Source organism: Aegilops tauschii, chromosome 5 (assembly GCF_002575655.3).
Source record: "Aegilops tauschii subsp. strangulata cultivar AL8/78 chromosome 5, Aet v6.0, whole genome shotgun sequence".
Classification (NCBI taxonomy): Eukaryota; Viridiplantae; Streptophyta; class Magnoliopsida; order Poales; family Poaceae; genus Aegilops; species Aegilops tauschii.
The window spans coordinates 413,525,266-413,546,478 of NC_053039.3; positions in this window are offsets into that span (position 1 = coordinate 413,525,266).

Consider the following 21,213-nt stretch of genomic DNA (forward strand, 5'->3'; position numbering starts at 1 on the left):
AGTCCACAAATTACATAATAAGATGAATAAAATCAAGGAAGAGGAAGGAAAGAAGGAATAGGAAGAAAAGAAGAAGAAGAAGAAGAAGGAGAACAAGAAGGAGAAGAAGAAGACTAGAAGAACAAGATCTTCTTCTTCTTCTTCTTCTAGTCTCTTCTTCTTCTTCTTCTCCTTCTTCTTGTTCCTCTTCTTCTTCTTCTACTTCTTCTTCTAGTTTTTGTTCTTCTTCTTCTTCTTCTCCAAAATGAAGTTAGCTCTAAGTTATATCAAAAATGGCATAATATGCTTAGTTAGGTAAAAAATGGCATAATTAGCTAGGTAAGCTCAAAAATGGCATTTTTCTTCTTATTTAGCCTATTTAGTCCATTTATGACATAATTTAGCCTATTTAGTCCACGAATGACAGAATAAGATGAAGAAAATCAAGCAAGAGGAAGAAAAGAAGGAATAGGAAGAAACGAAGAAGAAGAAGAAGAAGACTAGAAGAAGAAGAAAAGAAGAAGCTTTTTCTTCTTCTTCTTCGTCTTCTAATTCATCTTCTTCTTCTTCTTCTAGTTTTCTTCTTCTTATTCTTCTCCAAAATGAAGTAAGCTCTAAGTTATATCTCATAATATCACTAGTAGAAAAAGGGTCTTCTGTCCCGGTTGGTAAGGGCCTTTTGTCCCGGTTTTTGAACCGGGACTAAAGGGTCGTTACTAATGCCCTAGCCCTTTAGTCCCAGTTCTTACACGAACGGCGGACAGATGGGCCTCCACGTGGCCGGTGCGGCGAGCCCAGGCAGGAGGGCCTTTGGTCCCGGTTGGTGGCACTAACCGGGACCAATAGGCATCCACGCGTCAGCATTTCAGGGGCTGGGGTTTTTGTTTTTTTGAGGGGGGGGGGTAGGTGTTTTGAGGGGTTAATTTACGTGTTTCATATATTGTGTTAGCTAGCTAATTAATAGAGAGAAGTGTCCTCTCTTATCTCCGTGCTTGGTCGACGCTACGTACTATATACGTATAGAGAGGACTAGACACGCTAGCTAGTAAGCAAATGAAGAAAACAGAAGATCGTCAGGAACATATGCATACAGAGAGAAGTGATATCGACCACCTCTCCTTCTCCGAGAGATTGGTCGAACAACAAGTTCTCGTATATCTATCCGACAGTACCAGCTACATATATACAATAATTATCTCTTACAATATAATCTCCTAATTAAATTGTAAGAACACAGGGTCCACATAGTGTTCTCCGTTTTCAGCTATCACGTGGTCAAGGAAGAATGCCGCCGATTCCTCTTGAATTGCTCGCATACGATTTGGTGCTAGGAGTTCATCCCGCATCCAAAAGATCTAATTTGAAGAAGGGGGTAAATACATATATATATATATATGAATAAATGAAACTCAACACAAATGATGGTAATAAAATAAAATTGTGATTATTATTGCTTACGCACTTCATATTGTTCGTCAGAGTAGCCCCGCTCACAGGTCGTGTGGCGGATGGACTCGCAAACGTAGTATGCACAGAAATCATTCCCTTGTTCCTGCCACAACCACTTTACAAGAAATAGAGGTCAATCAAACTGATAAGCAAGCATGCTAAATGGTATTGATGAAACTAGCGCTTGAATCACTAGGAGATGCGCGGAACATGCTACTATAGTACATACTTTAGGGTGTCTAAATTGCAGCTTCTTCGGCAGTCCCGGAGCTTTTTTGGTGAATTTTCTCCAAACCCTGCCAGACAAAGAAAACAATTACTTGATATCAGGAAATGAACAAAGTTGCTGATATGGTGGATAATGATCGATTTAACTTACTTCTCGAGCATTTGAGTCATGTCCGCATAGTCCTGGGGATCTTTTCGTCTCGAGTCTAAGACGGTTACTACTCCCTCCTCAAGCTTAATCTCTAGGAGAATATAGTGAAAAATGCGCACGCATGCATAAGTCATCAATTACATTACTATAACCTGGACTAATAAGGGAAACAGAATATGCACAAGATAGTAACACTCACTTGAAGTTGTAAGGAAAGAGTATTATATCTTTGTTTTCATTTATTACCAACGATCATAGCAAGTTGGTCTCGGTATTTTCGGCATGATATTTAACCTCAGTTGGATCTATGAGATTTGTGTTAATGAACCCAATACCATCGATTTGTCTTTTCTTCAATTCGGCGATCTTCAATCTGCATAATATAGTGAGGATAATTATAAATACATGCAATGAAAGAGCTGACCTATATAGAGAGACTTAATGACAAAAGTAGTACTACTTACAGACAGTAGCAAGTGACCGTTGATTTATCGAGGGCCTTTTGATTAAAAACTGGAAGAACTCCTCAAATGGAACATTCAACAGTTCAATTCCAACGAGGTCATGCTCCTCTTTAACTCTCAGCGTCAAAGTATTCCTCCCCCCAGACTCTCTACAGATTTTCATGTACCAATCATGTAATCTTCGCATCATCGTTGTTTGACGAGAGGCTTCCCGTAATGGTATTTGTGTTCGTCCACCTCCAATAAATCATAATGTACATCATCGGGCAGGTAATCTCCAAGATTGCTATAACCGGGCACCATCCTCGGATCATAAGCGACGATGTCGGTAGACACCTTGAGCGGGGGGCACGATTGGTTCGCTTGTTCGCCGAGCTGGGCAATTTTTTTCCCAGCTCATCGTTCTTTTAACCTTTGATCTCTGACAGTACTTCCCGACCGCTCCGCTTCGACAAATGTCTTTGCAATAATGCGCTCATAGTTGCCTCTCGGCGGAGACTTTGGTGGTTTTGTCAAGGCAGCCAGAGTGCGCTTCGCTTTCACTGGATCTACATTCTCCTCCGGAGGTGGATGTTTCTTTGATTTCACCCCTTCAAAGAAGTTCGTCACTTCGGCTCGCACGATCTTCGTGGTTTCCTCCTCGGTCCTCTCGTATGGTAACTTCTCTGGAGTCTTCAGAGAAGGACCGAATATGTATTGCCTCCCGCCTCTGGTTGTACTGCTAGACGCCGGCAGAGCAGACGGAGCGGCTGTGGCTGTCTTCTTTTCTTGCTTACGAGGCGGAGGAGAAGGACTACGACGCGCCGGAGTAGCCGAAGCGGCGGCGGGTCTCTTCCGCCCTTGCTGACGAGGCGGAGAAGGAGGAGGCTGGCTGCTCGGGCGCGCCGGCGCATGCGGAGAAGGAGGCGGAGTGCCACCACGCGCCGGAGAAGGAGGCTGAGTGCCCTGATCACTCGCCGGAGGAGGAGGCGGAGTGCTGCCACGCGCCGGAGAAGGAGGCTGAGTGCCCTGATCACTCGCCGGAGGAGGAGGCGGAGTGCCCTTACTCGCCGGAGGTGTCCAGTTCGGAAGGTTGATCAGCTCCTTCCGCCATAGGCATGGAGTCTTCAGAGCAGAACCCAGCCGAGTCTCCCCTTCGCCGGTAGGGTGGTCAAGCTGGAGGTCCTCATATCCCTCCGTTATTTCGTCCACCGTCACCCTAGTGTATCCTTCTGGAATCGGACGACAGTGAAAAGTTGCGCCGGGTTCAGGAGGTCGAACAGAGCCGACAGCTGCCTTGACTTTGAAGTTCTGCCATTGCGTCATAAGGTGGCAATGTTGAGACTCCGTGATAGCATCCATGGGGTAGCTAGCAGGAGCCGTCAAGACATGCTCTGGCTGAAGCAGCTCGGTGGAAGCCACCCTGCTTCTCCGCTGAGATGGCCGGGTAGCTTTGGGGGTAGTTTTGGCATGTCGATTGCCGTCTCGTTCCTCTAGCGCTTGAACCCTTTCGTGCAGCTTCTGAATTTGGGTCTGCTCCACTTTTTTCCTCCTCTCCTGGCTTTTGTAACCGCCTGCGTCCGGAAAACCAGCCTTCCACGGAACGGAGCCTGGCGTGCCTCGTGTCCGTCCAGGGTGCTCAGGATTCCCGAGGGCCATTGTGAGCTCATCGTTCGCTCTGTCTGGAATGAACGTCCCTTGCTGCGCTGCATCGATATAGTGCTGAAGCCTCTTGACTAGTATTCTCAAAAGCTCGTCCGTCCAAACGCACTTCCCTGATACAGGGTCCAATTTTCTGCCAGCCCCAAAGAACCAAGTCCGGCAACGGTCTGGCCAGTTCATTGTCTCTGGTTCGATCCATTTATCAAGCAGATCATTCTCAGCCTTGGCCCACATAGGCCGGGCTTTGAGGTAGCCACCTGACCCCGTGCGATGGTGAAGCTTCTTTTTCGCAGCATTTTTCTTGTTTGTCGCTGACAACTTCTTACTCTTTTCCGATGTCTTGTGGGCCACAAATGCGGGCCAGTGATCTCTGATCTTCTCATATTTGCCGATGAATTCTGGTGTCTCTTCTTTGTCGACAAACATTTTCAGCTCATTCTTCCACCTCCTGAATAGGTCTGTCATCTTCTTAAGAGCATGAGACTTGATTAATTGCTCTTTAACTATCTTCTCCGGATCCTCCTCTGGCGGTAGGGTGAAATTTGTCTTCAGCTCAGTCCAAAGATCATCTTTCTGCATATCATTGACATAAGACACCTCAGGGTCTTCCTTCTTAGGCTTATACCATTGGTGGATGCTGATCGGGATCTTGTCCCTAACTAGAACCCCGCACTGAGAAGCAAATGCATCCTTTGTCCGGATAGGTTCAATCGGTTGGCCATCGCGCGCGATTGCTGTGATCTCAAACCTTTCATCCGAGCGCAACTTTCTCTTCGGGCCTCGTCTCTTTACCGAAGTTGTGCTCGATCAGGAGGGCTAGAAAAAAGAAGAAAGACGAGTGTTAATTAATATGTGTACATACCAAAACAATGAATGCATCAATTAGCTAGTCAGCACAGGCTTAACTAATATATTTACCTGGGCGGACTCTGTTCGGTCACCGGAGCCGTCACCACGGGCTCCTTCTTGCACCAACATTGGGTCACCGGAGCCATCATAATCATGTCTTTCCTCCTCCACTCTTCGATCACCGTAGCCTGCTTCTTCACCCTGTTCTTCCAGACCATCATTGTCGTTAAGGTACGACAAGACATCACCTCCGACTAAGATTATGTCCCCCAACACCTCTTCTGCTTCGTCGTCTTGTCCGTGCTCCATTGTTTCTGCAAATATTACAACATGGCAATTATTACACAAACATGACAGCAGGTGGATATATTAGTGCAAACGTAGACCTAGCTTATTCCGGGTTTGGGGTGGCCTCGGCAATGCTTCAAGGGTACGGGCGCGGCGGGAGGGGGTAGGAGACCGACATCGTTTTTTTCTAGGGTTTGGGTGTCCTCGGGAGTTTTGGTCGAGCCAGAGGGCCGGGGGGTGCTCCCGTGGTATAAGTTATCACGGTCGAAGTTATCCGGGAGGGGGTTATATCGACAACGACGACATACATACATGGGAAAATAATGTTATCGGGGAGAGGATAGGTCGAACCCCCCCTCGTGTTGAAGTTATCGGTACACGGGGTATATCGACAACGACATATCTGATAAAAAATAAGAAGACGAAGAAGAAATAAAAAGAGGAGAAGAAGATATTAATAGAGGAGAAGATTGAAGAAAAAAAAGAAGAAAAAAAAGAGGAGAAGAAGAAAGGAATAGAGGAGAAGAAGAGAAAATAGAATATTCTATTTTCTCTCTATTTTCTCTTCTTCTCCTCTATTCCTTTCTTCTTCTCCTCTTTTTTTCTTTTTTCTTCTTCTTATTTATTTCTCCGCTTCTTCCTCTCCTCTTCTTCTCCTTTCTTCCTCTTCTTATTTTCCTTTTTCCTCTCATTCTTTTTCTTCTTCTTCGTTTCCTAGCTAGATATATAAAACTTTCCTAAAAATGTAACTTTTGCATATATACATGGAAAAAATGCTATCGGGGAGGGGGTATATTGACCCCCCCTCGACCCTCTTTTCCTGCTTCTTCTTTCTTCCTTCTTCCTCTTTTCTTCTCCAACACAAAACACATCTCATCTCATCTCATTTCATCCAAAAATAATTCTTTGCATATGAACATACATACATTTACTTTTCTTCTTAAATGTTACATATGAACATTTTCTTAAATGAGCATATACAGCATATACAGAGCATTATACAGGGAACATACATACATATATACATACATACATCGTAACAAAAAAAATGAAAATAGGCCGGTGGTCGGCGACGGCGACGATGGTTGGTGGTGGCGCGCGCTTACGGATGGCGTGCGGGGACGGCAATAAGAAGGAAAGGGGAGGAGGCAGGGGCTCACAACGCGGGGAGGGGTCGTGGTCGCCGGCTGGAATCGGTGCGGCGGCGGATGAATGGCCTCGGGGATGAACGGGTCGCGGGAGCCGGCGTGGTGCTTCCCCATAGCGACGGCGACGACGGTCGCGGGCGATGGCGACGGCGACGGCAACGACGGGCGCGGGCGACGACGATGGCGTCGGCGGGGGCGGCGGGTGGCGTCGGGGCAGCCTGGCGGCGACGGGGCAGGGGCGACGACGGGGGCGCGCGGACAGCGTCGGGGCGGCGCGCGGACGGCATCGGGGTGGCGCGCGGACGACATCTGGGCGGCAGGTGGCGTCGGGGCAGCGGACGGCGTCGATCTGTGCAGCATGGCGGCGTCGATGAGCTCGGCGTCGTCGGGGCAACTGGCGATGAGTTCGTCAAATTTTCCTAAGTGCTACTTACTTATATACCCAGGCCTTTGGTCCCGGTTCATAGTACCAACCGGGACCAAAGACACCCTTTAGTCCCGGTTGGTGCCACCAACCGGGACCAAAGGCCTCTTTTCAGCAGCCCAAAGGGTGGGAAGCAGCGGCCTTTGGTCCCGGTTGGTGGCACCAACTGGGACTAAAGGGGGGGCATTGGTCCCGGTTGGTGCCACCAACCGGGACCAAAGGCCCCCTTTAGTCCCGGTTGGTGCCACCAACCGAGACGGAAAGCCTTGCACAGCGGCATGGTGGTGGGAGTTTAGTCCCACCTCGCTAGCTGAGAGAGAGCCGCACCTGTTTATAAGGTGCGGTGCGCCTGAGCTGTCGAGCTCCTCTCTAAAGCAGGCTTACGGGCCTAACCTCTCTGTACATGCCTGTGGGCCTACTGGGCCTTTTGCGGGCCTAAATCCTGGGCCATGGATGGGTTTCTAGTCGTATTCAGGCCGTGGTGGCCCAGTAGGTGGCATAATTTTTATTTTGCCTGTTTTTTGTTTTCTTTTTTGCTTTATTTATTTTGTTTTGTTTCTACTTACAACAAAAAACTTATTTAATTTAATTTATTTTGTTTCTAATTACTTATTTATTTTACTTTATGGTAATTCTTTTTGCTATTAAAGTTTCTAACAAAAAAAGTTCTTTATGAAAATTCGTTTTGCTTTCAATGATTTTGAACAGAAAATAGTTCGATAATTTTAGTTACATCAATTTTATATAATTTTAGTTTCAATAATACTAGAGGTTACTTATAATGTTTTGAAGAGAAAATACTTTGATAATTTTAGTTTCATAAATTTTATTTATGTTACTAAAGTTTATTTTATTTTGTTTCTACTTATATATTTTATTAAAGTTTATTTTTTTTTTCTAATTACTTATTTATTTTATTTGTTATTTTTCATGCACCATTTTTCATGCATATACTGATTTTTTTGAGCTATAAGACCCTAAAATTGAAAAGCATTTCAAATGAACTCTAAAAAGTTGAAAGTTGGCATGGTATCATCATTTCATCCACATAGCATGTGCAAGAAAGTTGAGAGGGTTACGGCAAAAACGGGATGCACTTTGTGTACAAAACGGAAAATCTCTTTCGAAGTATGAGGATTTCATATGGAAACTCGTCTGATACAAAGGGATTTCATTTTTTAAAACTTATTTGAACTCCTGACTTTTTGTGTGTTCAAAATGCACCATTCAAAGCCACATCATCAATTTTCAACCCTTTCTGACTTCATTTGTTATTTTCCATGCATTTATTGATTATTTTGAGCTCTATAAGACCCTGAAATTGAATAGCATTTCAAATGAACTCTGAAAAGGTTGAAAGTTGGCATGGTATCATCATTTCATCCGCATAGCATGTGCAAGAAAGTTGAGAGGGTTACGGCAAAAACTGGATGCACTTCGTGTACAAAACGGACAATGGTATCATACTTGTCTGTTACAAAGTTGGCATGGTATCATCATAATAGTTGCGGGAGAAAGTCTTCACTTTTTCTTTGCTTGTGTCATTTGCTTATTGCGCCATAACCATGGATAATCTTCATCGTTTATCAGGATGCTTGGGTCAGCCTTGACTTTGAAGGGAGGAATTTCATGAAACTTTTCATAATCTTCAGACATGTCTGTCTTGCCCTCCACTCCCACAATGTCCCTTTTTCATGAAAGAACTATGTGGCGCTTTGGCTCATCTTATGATGTATTCGCTTCCTTATCTTTTATTTTTCTCGGTCTGGTAGACATGTCCTTCACATAGATAACATGTGCCACATTATTGGCTAGGACCAACGGTTCGTCAGTGTACCCAAGATTATTCAGATCCACTGTTGTCATTCCGTACTGTGGGTCTACTTGTACCCCTCCTCCTGACAGATTGACCCATTTGCACTTAAACAAAGGGACCTTAAAATCATGTCCGTAGTAAAGTTCCCATATGTCCATTATGTAACCATAATATGTGTCCTTTCCCCTCTCGGTTGCTGCATCAAAGCGGACACCGCTGTTTTGGTTGGTGCTCTTTTGATCTTGGGCGATCGTGTAAAATGTATTCCCATTTATCTCGTATCCTTTGTAAGTCAATATAGTCGAAGATGGTCCCCTGGACAACGAGTACAACTCATCACAAACAGTGGTGTCACCTCTGAGACGTGTTTCCAACCAACTGCTGAAAGTCCTGATGTGTTCACATGTAATCCAGTCGTCACACTGCTCCGGGTGTTTGGAGCGCAGACTGTTCTTGTGTTCATTGACATACAGGGTCACCAAGGTAGAGTTCTGTAGAACTGTGTAGTGTGCTTGAGACCAAGAATGCCCGCCCCTGCATATTATTAAGTCCGCTCCTAGCGTGCCTTTTCCAGTCAGTCTCCCCTCATACCGCGATTTAGGGAGACCTATCTTCTTAAGGCCAGGAATGAAGTCAACACAAAACCCAATGACATCCTCTGTTTGATGGCCCATGGAGATGCTTCCTTCTGGCCTAGCGCGGTTACGGACATATTTCTTTAGGACTCCCATGAACCTCTCAAAGGGGAACATATTGTGTAGAAATACGGGCCCCAGAATGACAATCTCGTCGACTAGATGAACTAGGACGTGCGTTATGATATTGAAGAAGGATGGTGGGAACACCGGCTCGAAACTGACAAGACATTGCGCCACATCTCTCCTTAGCCTTGGTATGATTTCTGGATCGATCACCTTTTGAGAGATTGCATTGAGGAATGCACATAGCTTCACAATGGCTAATCGGATGTTTTCCGGTAGAAGCCCCCTCAATGCAACCGGAAGCAGTTGCGTCATAATCACGTGGCAGTCATGAGACTTTAGGTTCTGGAAATTTTTCTCTGGCATATTTATTATTCCCTTTATATTCGACGAGAAGCCAGTCGGGACCTTCATACTGAGCAGGCATTGAAAGAAGATTTCTATCTCTTATTTCGTAAGAGCGTAGCTGGCAGGACCTTCATGCTGCTTCAGAGGCATGACATCTTTTTCGTGCAAACGTTGCAGGTCCTCCCGTGCCTCAGGTGTATCTTTTGTCTTCCCATACACGCCCAAGAAGCCTAGCAGGTTCACGCGAAGGTTCTTCGTCACGTGCATCACGTCGATTGAAGAGCGGACCTCTAGGTCTTTCCAGTAGGGTAGGTCCCAAAATATAGATTTCTTCTTCCACATGGGTGCGTGTCCCTTAGCGTCATTCGGAACAGCTAGTCCGCCGGGACCCTTTCCAAAGATTACGTGTAAATCATTGACCATAGCAAGTACGTGATCACCGGTACGCATGGCGGGCTTCTTCCGGTGATCTGCCTCGCCTTTGAAATGCTTCCCTTTCTTTCGACATTGATGGTTGGTCGGAAGAAATCGACGATGGCCCAGGTACACATTCTTCCTGCATTTGTCCAGGTATATACTTTCAGTGTCATCTAAAACAGTGCGTGCATGCGTGGTATCCCTTGTTTGTCTGTCCTGAAAGGTTACTAAGAGCGGGCCAATCGTTGATGGTTACAAACAGCAACGCGTGCCGGTTAAATTCCTCCTGTTTGTGCTCATCCCACGTACGTACACCGTTTCCATTCCACAGCTGTAAAAGTTCTTCAACTAATGGCCTTAGGTACACATAAATGTCGTTGCCAGGTTGCTTAGGGCCTTGGATGAGAACTGGCATCATAATGAACTTTCGCTTTATGCACATCCAAGGAGGAAGGTTATACATACATAGAGTCACGGGCCAGGTGCTGTGATTGCTACTCTGCTCCCCGAAAGGATTAATGCCATCCGCGCTTAAACCAAACCATACGTTCCTTGGGTCAGCTGCAAACTCAGCCCAGTACTTTCTCTCAATTTTTCTCCACTACGACCCGTCAGCGGGTGCTCTCAACTTCTCGTCTTTCTTACGGTCCTCACTGTGCCATCGCATCAACTTGGCATGCTCTTCGTTTCTGAACAGACGTTTCAACCATGGTAGTATAGGAGCATACCACATCACCTTCGCAGGAACCCTCTTCCTGGGGGGCTCGCCATCAACATCACCAGGGTCATCTCGTCTGATCTTATACCGGAATGCACCGCATACCGGGCATGCGTTCAGATCCTTGTACGCACCACGGTAGAGGATGCAGTCATTAGGGCATGCATGTATCTTATGCACCTCCAATCCTAGAGGGCATACGACCTTCTTTGTTGTGTACGTACTGTCGGGCAATTCGTTATCCTTTGGAAGCTTCTTCTTCAATATTTTCAATAGATTCTCAAATCCTTTGTCAGGCACAACATTCTCTGCCTTCCACTGCAGCAATTCCAGTACGGTACCGAGCTTTGTGTTGCCATCTTCGCAATTGGGGTACAACCCTTTTTGTGATCCTCTAACATGCGATCGAACTTCAGCTTCTCCTTTTGACTTCCGCATTGCGTCCTTGCATCGACAATGACCCGGCGGAGATCATCATCATCGGGCACTGGTTCCTCTTGATCTTCAACAGCTTCCCCCGTTGCAGCATCATTGGGCACATCGTCTGGTTCCTCTTGATCTTCAGCAGCTCCCCCCGTTGCAGCATCACAGTATTCAGGGGGCACATAGTTGTTATCGTCCTCTTCTTCTTCGCCGTCTTCCATCATAACCCCTATTTCTCCGTGCCTCGTCCAAACATTATAGTGTGGCATGAAACCCTTGTAAAGCTTCGTATTCCCACATTTAGGGCATGGACAACACATAAAACCATTCTGCTTGTTTGCCTCAGCCACTTCGAGAAAATCATGCACGCCCTTAATGTACTCGGAGGTGTGTCTGTCACCGTACATCCATTGCCGGTTCATCTGCATGCATTATATATAATTAAGTGTGTCAAAAATCATTACAGAACATCATGAATAGATAATTAAGTGACCAAATTACTAGAAGTTCATCATCACATTAAAACCAAAGTACATACATAGTTCTCATATAACAACATATAGCTCTCCAGAGCATCTAATTAATTAAACCATACATTGAAACTATGTAAAACATTTCAATGCGAAAACAAATGCGATCATAATCGCAACCAAGGTAACAATTGATCCAACGTCATAATGATACCAAGCCTCGGTATGAATGGCATATTTTCTAATCTTTCTAATCTTCAAACGCATTGCATCCATCTTGATCTTGTGATCATCGACGAGATCCGCAACATGCAACTCCAATATCATCTTCTCCTCCTCAATTTTTTTATTTTTTCCTTCTATAAATTGTTTTCTTCTTCAACTAATTTAACCTCTCGACAATAGGGTCGGTTGGAATTTCCGGTTCACATACCTCCTAGATAAATAAAATCTATGTCATGTTGGTCGGCATAATTTTCATAAACAATAAATGAACCAATAGTTATAAAGATAAGATATACCACATCCGAATCATAGACAGGACGAGGGCCGACGGGGGCGGATACCAAAACCATCGCACTATATAATAACAAGCAATACAATAGTAAGAAAATTAGACAAGTATCTATCTAAAGTAAGAATTTTTTTTCTTTCAGAAAGAACATAAGAACAAGAGGCTCACCACGGTGGTGCCGGCGACGAGATCGGCGCGGGCGATCGACGACGGTGAAGACGGGAATGGGACGTGACGGGCCGCTGAACCTAGACAAATCTCGAGGAAAATGGAGCTTTGAGGTCGAGCTTCGAGAGGAGAAAGCTTAACTAGTGTGGCTTGGGAATTTCATCGAACACCTCATGTGCATAGGAGGTGAGCTAGAGCACCACAAAGCCCTCCCCTCGCCGGCCAGAGAAAAACAGAGCACTGGGGTGCTCTGCTCGCGGGCGAGGGGTATATATAGGCACCTCATTGGTCCCGGTTCGTGGCATGAACCGGGACTAAAGGGCAGCCTGTGGTCCCGGTTCAAGCCACCAACCGGGACCAATGGTGGTGGGCTAGGAGCGAGGCCCATTGGTCCCGGTTCGTCCCACCAACCGGGACCAAAGGGCCCAAACGAACCAGGACCAATGCCCCCACGAGGCCCGGCAGGCCCCTGGCCTCACGAACCGGGAGCAGTGCCCCCATTGGTCCCGGTTCTGGACTGAACCGGGACTAATGGGCTGACCCGGCCTGAACCAAAGCCCTCTTTTCTACTAGTGTATGCTTAGTTAGGTCAAAAATGGCATAATTAGCTAGGTAAGCTCAAAAATCGCATTTTTCTTCTTATTTAGCCTATTTAGTCCATTTATGACATAATTTAGCCTAGTTAGTCCACAAATGACATAATAAGATGAAGAAAATCCAGGAAGAGGAAGAAAAGAAGGAATAGGAAGAAAAGAAGAAGAAGAAAAAGACGAAGAAGAAGTTCTTCTTCTAGTCTTCTTCTTCCTCTTCTTCTTCTTCTTCTTCTTCTTCTTCTTCTAGTTTTCTCCTTTTCTCCAAAATGAAGTTAGCTCTAAGTTATATCAAAAATGGCATAATATGCTTGGTTCACTCAAAAATGGCACAACTAGCTAGGTTAGCTCCATTTTACCTAAGTATGCTTACTTCTTCTTCTTCCTCATTTTCTTCTTCTTCTGATTCTAGTCTTTTTCTTCTAACTTTCTTATTTCCCATTTCGCAGATTTTTAATTCACTATATGGAAGCTTGCATGGATGGAGTGCTTGTTTCCCTTTTCTTTTTTTTCGTTTGTATCGATGAAAAATGTGGAACTTGTTATATGGATGCATGGAACAATATGTTGGATGAACATGGTGATGTTACTGTAATATGTATGGATGGAACTCTGTTTCTTATTATGTATGTATGTTGTCATGGATGGAGCTATGTGTTGGATACATCATATGTCTGCTGTGCATGTGAAAAAAATATATATGTATATCTGTGTGTGAATTCCTGTGAAATTAAATGGATTCAAATAAAAACGGGGGATATGTAGCCTCTTTGCCGTCAGCTAGCAGACGGCAAAGAGGACACGTGGCAGCTACCTGTAAATCCTGGGAACACTGGCTGCCTATTTGGTCACTTTGCCGTCTGCTGGCGGATGGCAAAGATTCTAATCACTTTGCCGTCTGCCAGCGGACGGCATAGCTGGCCACGTGGCAGCTTCCCAGCACTGCCTAGCTGAGCTCTTTGCCGTCTGTCAGCAGACGGAAAAGGGCTTTGACTCTTTGTCGTCCGCTGGCAGACGGCAAAGAGCGCCGTTAAGCCCCTAACGGCTCTCACGCCACCGCACTGCCGTCCGATGTCTTTGTCGTCTGCTAGCCTAGGATGGCGGACGGCAAAATCCTTTGCCGTCCGCTTACTGGAAGCGGACGGCAAAGAAGGCCTTTGCTGGCACATGTTCAGACGGACAGTTTGCCGTCTGCTGGCGGATGACAAAGACGTTTGACGTCCGTGATCCATGCATTTGCTGTCCGCCACACGCAGTAGTGATAGACGTGTGGCAGAATACCTAGATGATCTTCTTGACAATCACTTTACCTGTTTTCAGGACCCACACGCAGCTTCACCTTTGTCTCGGCATGTTAAATAGCCCTATTGCTTATCGCTTTTCCTGTACAAAATACGCTTTGACGTATCAATCGGATTATAATGGAAATAGTTTCCGGCCTAACATACATGGCACTGGCCTACTTCTTCATTATATTTCACTATTCTTTGCACCCGTACACATTGGTCCGACTTAAATCGCCAGTGTCTTCATTGCGCTCCATACGTTTGCAACAAGTCCGAACACTTTTTACAGTATAATTCAGCGCCCCGAATATAGCATTATATGCATTGGCTCCGAATCATGTCTTTGGTCAATAGTTGGGTTGCCCGGCTCCTGTGCTTGCTACCTTACGTTCCGTCTTATCGGCTAGGGTAGTAAAGGGAGAACTACTGCAATTGTGTTTCTGGTTCATCCGGACAAACACCTCAGTAGAGAAACCTGAAAACTGACTGTCTTGATGCGGCGAGAGCTGGTGAGCTATTCGGCGGCTAAACATAAATCTCTTGCAATTTTTCTCGCATTATGCGACGGATCGGCCTTCACCCGATCAGGTGTCTATAGTGCCCTCATCCGGGTAAACAAATACTAACAAGGGGTTGCGCCTACACTCCTATTGTCAAACTCCTATGGCTAAGTGAGGGCGATAAAGCCACATAGTCCAATTGCGTAGTTCGATGCACTAAACACCTCCTTCAAGGACCAAACTCATGGGTCAAGTGTGTTTAGGTTCCAACCCGAACACCCCCGTACTACCTACATGGGGGCAGAAGCCGATGTCTGGCCAACTCTCAGATTTAATAAATGGTCGCACAGGAGGAAATATTTTCCCAAAACAACAAGCAATATATTCCATAATACATGACCGGATAACACGAATACATTCATTCAAAGATAATGTCCTTCATACACTGGCCTGCTACAATGCGGGATTCTTCCAGGACATCATCAAAATACCGCTTAGGCGTGCGGTGCTCTTTGCCAGCAGGCGGTCCCTCGGTCGCAAGCTAGACGACATTCATCTTCGCCCATTGTACCTTGACACGGGCGAAGGCCATCCGCGCACCTTCGACGCAGACCGACCGCTTTATGGCATCAAGCCGAGGGGAGGCATCGACCAGCCGCTTCACGAGCCCAAAGTGGCTGCTGGGCATGGCTTCGGCAGGCCATTTACGGATTATCAAATCCCTCATGGCCAATCTGACCATCCTATGCAGCTTGGTCAGCTTTTTCAGCTGATCGCTGAGGGGCACCAGATGCTCTGGCTCAAGGTATTGCGACCAAACAGCTTCTCCGTTGAGATCCCCTCTTCGTCTCGGAAGAACTCCGCAGCATCAGCAACACTGCGAGGCAAATCCGCAAATGGTCCTAGAGAACTCCAAATCCGGGTCAGCAAGAGGTACCTTTTCTTAACAAATTGGCTCTGCATAATAAAGGCCTTACCCGCCGCAATCTGCTTGGCCTTCTGGATTTCCCGGAGGGCGCCCTAGGCTTCAACCCGGGCATCTTGTGCGCTTTGGAGGGCCTTAGAAAGTTCGGACTCTTGGTCCACAATCTTGCGCTCCAAGGACTCACATTTCTTTATGGCGTCCTTGAGCTCCTGTTGAACCTCCCCGACCTTTAATTCGTGTTTTTTGCGGGCGGCTTGTTCCTTCTCCGATTTCTTCTCGACCTCGGCCAGCGCGTTCTTGAGGGACTCCACCTCGGCCGTAGCACCTATGAAACATCATAACAACATGGTCAACACAAACAATTCATATCATTTTATATCTGAACAGGCCATTGCATACCTTGCTTGTCCTCTAGTTGTTTCCTGACACGGCCGAGCTCTTCATCGGCCTGCTCCAGACTCTTCTTCAGTTTGGAGACTTCGGCAGAACGGGAGGTCGCAGCCAGCATCGACGCCTGCTTATTCATATAGATATATATGATTAGTCTCCTACGGAAATTACTTGATCCTCAGTCCGGCCTTTCTTTTTGAACACCTGACAGAGTCTCAGTGGCTACTGTCTGTACTACGGCATTATTTTTGTATAATTACGTCACATACCTCAAAGCTTGTTAGAAGGCTGGTGCAGGCTTCGCTCAGTCCGCTCTTAGCAGACTGAACCCTCTGAACCACCGTACCCATAAGGATACGGTGTTCTTCTACAATGGAAGCACCTTGAAGCGCTTCTAGTAGAGTATTCGGTGCCTCTGGATGGGCAGAAGTCACCGGCGGAATAGGTACACCTCCTTCTTTCGAAGGAGGCTGCTTAACTGATTCCGGAGCCGTATGGGCCTCTGGAATAGTATTCAGCTGGGGGCCGAATTGGGTATGGCCCACATCGCCAGTTTCCATGGGGATCTGCTCCCCCATGTGTCCGGCGGCTGAGGCATCACCCTCTGGCGCCACCTGGACGACCTCCTGTACCTCTCCCTGGCTTGGGAGGGTCCTTCGGGACAACACCTCGGCGTCGTCTATAGTCTTGGGGGAGGAGGCCGGCGGAAGCGACCCGCTGTCCATCACATTTGGATCTAGCGAATTGCCCGAAGATGAGGATCGCCGGAGGTGGACGTGAGACGGACTGCAGGGCATGATTCAAGATGTTAAAACCACGAAGTCATGGAGCTGGATATATGTCTACGTAAGTGCCTTCGAGTACTTACGATTCTGCCCGGGGCTTCTCCCTGGGGCGCCACTCAGAGCTGCTATCGGAGTCCGATTCGGGATTGTCCGCATGGGAGACCCTCCCTTTCTTGGTCGCCTCCGCCTCTGCCTCCAGATCTGTGGAGGCCGCCCTTTTCTTCCTTCCCCCCTCGGGGGGAGAATTGCCTTCCTCCTCCTCCTCATTGTTCTCGGCGGGAGAGGAGTGGGTTTCAGGGTCTTCGGACGTTGCGTCCGAAGTGCCTTTATGGCGGAGGCCACTTCTTGCCTCCTGGCCCTTCTTCTTGGCCTTCTTCTCCGGCGCCTGGTATGGCGCTGAAACCAGCATCTTCGTCAGAAGAGGGATAGCTGGGTTTTCACGCAGTGGAGCTGGACACTGAATCCACTCCGCCTTCTCTATCCAGCCCTGAAAAGACAAATGGAGAAGCTTAGACATCTTCCTTGAATGCACAGGTAGAGATACACCTTGAAGTGTGAAAAACTTACCGAACTGGCTGGTTGAGTCAGGTTATATCCGTGGTCCTCGGTCGTCTTCGGCCACGTCTGATTGGCCTTGAAAAGCACCTTCCAGATACCTTCATGGGTGGAGCCGAAGAATCATTGCAAGGTTTGGTGCTTGGCCGGATCGAACTCCCACAGATAGCAAGTCCGGCTTTGGCAAGGCAGGATCCAGTGAAAAGAGCATCACCAGGATCACGTTGACAAGCTTGATGTTCTTGTCCACCATGCTCTTGATGCGCGTTTGCAGCGCTGACACGTCGTCCGACGACGCCCAGTCCAGGCTCTTTTTTCAGCCAGGAGGTAAGCCACGTTCGGGGCCCGGACTTGAATTCGGAGGCCGCGGCCTAGGTGGTGTCGTGGGGCTTTGTGACGTAGAACCACTGCTGCTGCCACCCTTTTACGGTCTCCACAAAGGTGCCTGTGGGCCATGTGACGTTGGATAGTTTGCTCACTATGGCGCCTCCGCACTCTGCATGTTGACCATCCACCACTTTCGGCGTCACATTGAAGATATTTAACCATAATCTGAAGTGGGGTGGGATGCGGAGGAAGGCCTCACACACGACAATGAATGCCGAGATGTTGGGGCTAGATCGTGGAAATCTAGCCCATAGTAGAACATGAGTCCGCGGACGTAGGGGTGGAGGGGAAATCCTAACCCGCGGATGAAGTACGGGATGAATACCACCCTCTCGTGGGGCTCCGGGGTGGGGACGATCTGCCCCTTGGCCGGAAGCCGGTGGGCGATTTCCTGGGCCAAGTACCCCGCTTCCCGGAACTCCGTGATGTTCTCCTCCGTGACGGAGGAGGCCATCCACTTGCCGTGTGCTCCAGATCCGGACATGGTCGGAGTGCTTTTGGGGGCGGAAAGGATGGAAGCTTGGGCTCTGGAGCTCGAGAACGGATGGGCAGAGAGGAAGCAAGCGTGGGTGAAAGAGTGAATCCTTATCCTCTTATAAAGGCAGCGAATATCAAGCGCCTCCCCACTCGCCTTAAAACTAGCCTATTCCCCAAGGATCGTGCGAACGGCGCGGTTGGATTACCCACACTCGTATTAATGAGAATCCCGCGATAAGGGACACGATCTCTGCTTCGACAAGACGTGCCAATGAAAACCGCATGTTGAAACATTGAGCGGGAGGCTAAAAAAACGGTTCGAAATAATGACCGGGCAGGGACATTACGTCTCGCTACAAAAGTTGTCAGTAGATGGGACTTGTGAAATATTATACTCTTTGCGGCTGTGTGCGGTGCCTGTTTTGCAGAGCCAGACACGTTTTCTGTGTTCGAGGACTATGTTAAAGTATTCGGAGGAGGAATCCGCCTTGCAATGCCGAAGACAATATGCGCGCCGGACACATCGTCATTGAAGCCTGGTTCAGGGGCTACCGAGGGAGTCCTGGATTAAGGGGTCATCGGGCGTCCGGGCTATGTGACATGGGCCGGACTAATGGGCCATGAAGATACAAGACAGAAGACTTCTTCCCGTGTCCGGATGGGACTTTCCTTTGAATGGATGACAAGCTTGGCGTTCGGATGTAAATATTCCTTTCTCTGCAAACCGACTCTGTGTAACCCTAGGTCCCTCCGGTGTCTATATAAACCGGAGGGTTTAGTCCGTAGAGTCAATCATAATCATACAGGCTAGACATCTAGGGTTTAGCCATTACTATCTCGAGGTAGATCAACTCTTGTAACCCCATATTCATCCAAGATAATCAAGCGGGAAGTAGGGTATTACCTCCATCAAGAAGGCCCGAACCTGGGTTCGTGTTCCTGTCTCCTATTACCTTTGATCCTCAGACACAAAGTTCGGGACCCCTTACCCGAGATCCGCTGGTTTTGACACCGACACCCATTCTTCACCCACCACCATGCTGAGAGGGCGCGGTAGCGGCCGTCCTTCTGCGGAGGTGACTAGATCTTCCTCTTGCCAGAGAGCCGTGGCGGTTAAGGAAGATCCAGACGCCCAAGGGGAAGGTGCTGGACAGGGCCGCGGTCGGCGAGGTGGTCGAGGCAGAGGTAGACGTGGAAGGGGGGCACCTGCGGCGCAACCGTGTCCACTACCATCTCCTCCTGCTTCGTCGAGCGGCCATGTCAGAGGCACGGCGCTGGAGTTTATCCTGCAGCTACGTGAACCGCCGCGTAGCCGCCTCCGTCTTCCTGAGGCGTTCGCGAGGGTGCTAGAGGTTGACCAGCCATCGAGGTTGAGGCTTCGCATGAAGCGATGTTGCAATTGTGACATGTGGGCGAACGTAAAGTTCCCCGTCCCTCATGTAATGCTTCTTCATCGTGGTTGGAAAACCTTTGCACGCGCCCACTGCCTGATGAAGGGGCACGTCCTCCGCTTCAAGTTAGTGGAGGCTGACCTGCTCTCCATCAAGGCTTTTGGGTGCTCAGGGATCCGGCTAGGGTGCTGAGTGGAGAGCTTGACTGATGATGAAAGCTCCTCCTCGAGTGATAGCGATGAGGAGGAGACCGGTGGGGAGGACGACGGGGACGGGCCAACCTAGACGTCGGGCGCCCCATTCCTAGGCGATGCTGACAGCACCACATCTTCACCTGGTCTTCTCCCCGGCTGAGAGATTTGCCGGGGGGGTAGTTCTTGGTGGTGGCTCCCCAAGCTAGCTCCTTGAACTTTGGGGGCTGTCGCTCCTGGTGGCTAGCGCAGGAAGGCCAGAGAAGACGAAGAAGGCGGGTGGCGGGCCATCAAGTCATAGTACGATGGCACCGACGCCTTCATCTCGTATAGCCGGCCCGCTGCCACATCTTCCGGCTCCTCTCCCGGCGCCGTCATCAGCGGGATATTCTTTTGGTGTCTTCTGCCGCGCGTACCTCGCCTAGGCACTCATTTTGCCCCCTGCTGTCTTGATTTGCTTCCTGAAGAGAGGGACAAGAAAGGGATTACGGGCATCTTACCTTTTTAGGTTTTAAGCCTTCGGGCACTTGTCGAATTTAAACTTTGTAATCCCTCGCTTATGCTTGCACTCCGTATGAATTGTATGTGTTAACCAACGTATTAATGAAGAAAAAGGGTGCTTACCGGGTTGTTTTGTGCGTAAGCGAGGCTCACACCAAGGAAGGGTCCTTGTTATTATTCATTAAATAAATAACGTTATCTCGGCAACAGACCTTGCCGTTCTCCCGCTTCACACAATGACTACACTCATGCCCTTGGCAGAGGTAGGGGCAAAGTAGGATTAGGCCCTTCGCCCATTCCCTTGACACCGCAACTACAACCAACTCCCGGCCCAAAAGGGGATTTTAGGCACAAGAAAAAGGGGGCACGGCGGCATGAGATAGAGCGAAGTTTCATACGTCCAAGATTCATACGAAAGTGTGTAATGGGAAAAAAGGACTTATCTGCTGCCCCCGGCAGCACTGGCTTGCCGGGGTCGGGACGTCAGCTCGTCTCCTTTCCCCCAAAAAGTTCTGCTGAAGCGCTCGCGCGGCCTACGAACCAAAAAGGATGGGAAGGGTCACAAAGACACATATCCAACCTCTGAGCTAGGTGTTGGTTGCCGCTAAGCACTATCGACCCTACTAGAGAGGGACTCAACCTAACATGCATGCTAATTCTTAGGGCGCCAGCGCTTCGTTCATTCATCTGTTGCTTAGGGTCTGCGCGTGGCTTTGTACAAAGGGTCACATGCCTTGCCGGCAAGGCTTGTACAAAAGGTGGCTTGCCGGGGGGCCCGACAGCCGCTCCTTACGGGTAAAACTTGCGAAGATGTTCGATGTTCTAGGAGTTGCTCACTGGGATACCGTCTTCGGTCTCCAGGCGAACTGCGCCAGGCCTGGTGACTTGTATTACCCGATAAGGGCCTTACCACTTTGGCGTCAACTTGTTGGAATTGTTTGCTGACTAAACGCGCCAAAGAACAAGGTCGCCTTCCTCAAAGCTTCGGGCATGAACCTTGCGGCTATGGTAGTGGCGCAAGGCTTGCTGGTAGCGCGTA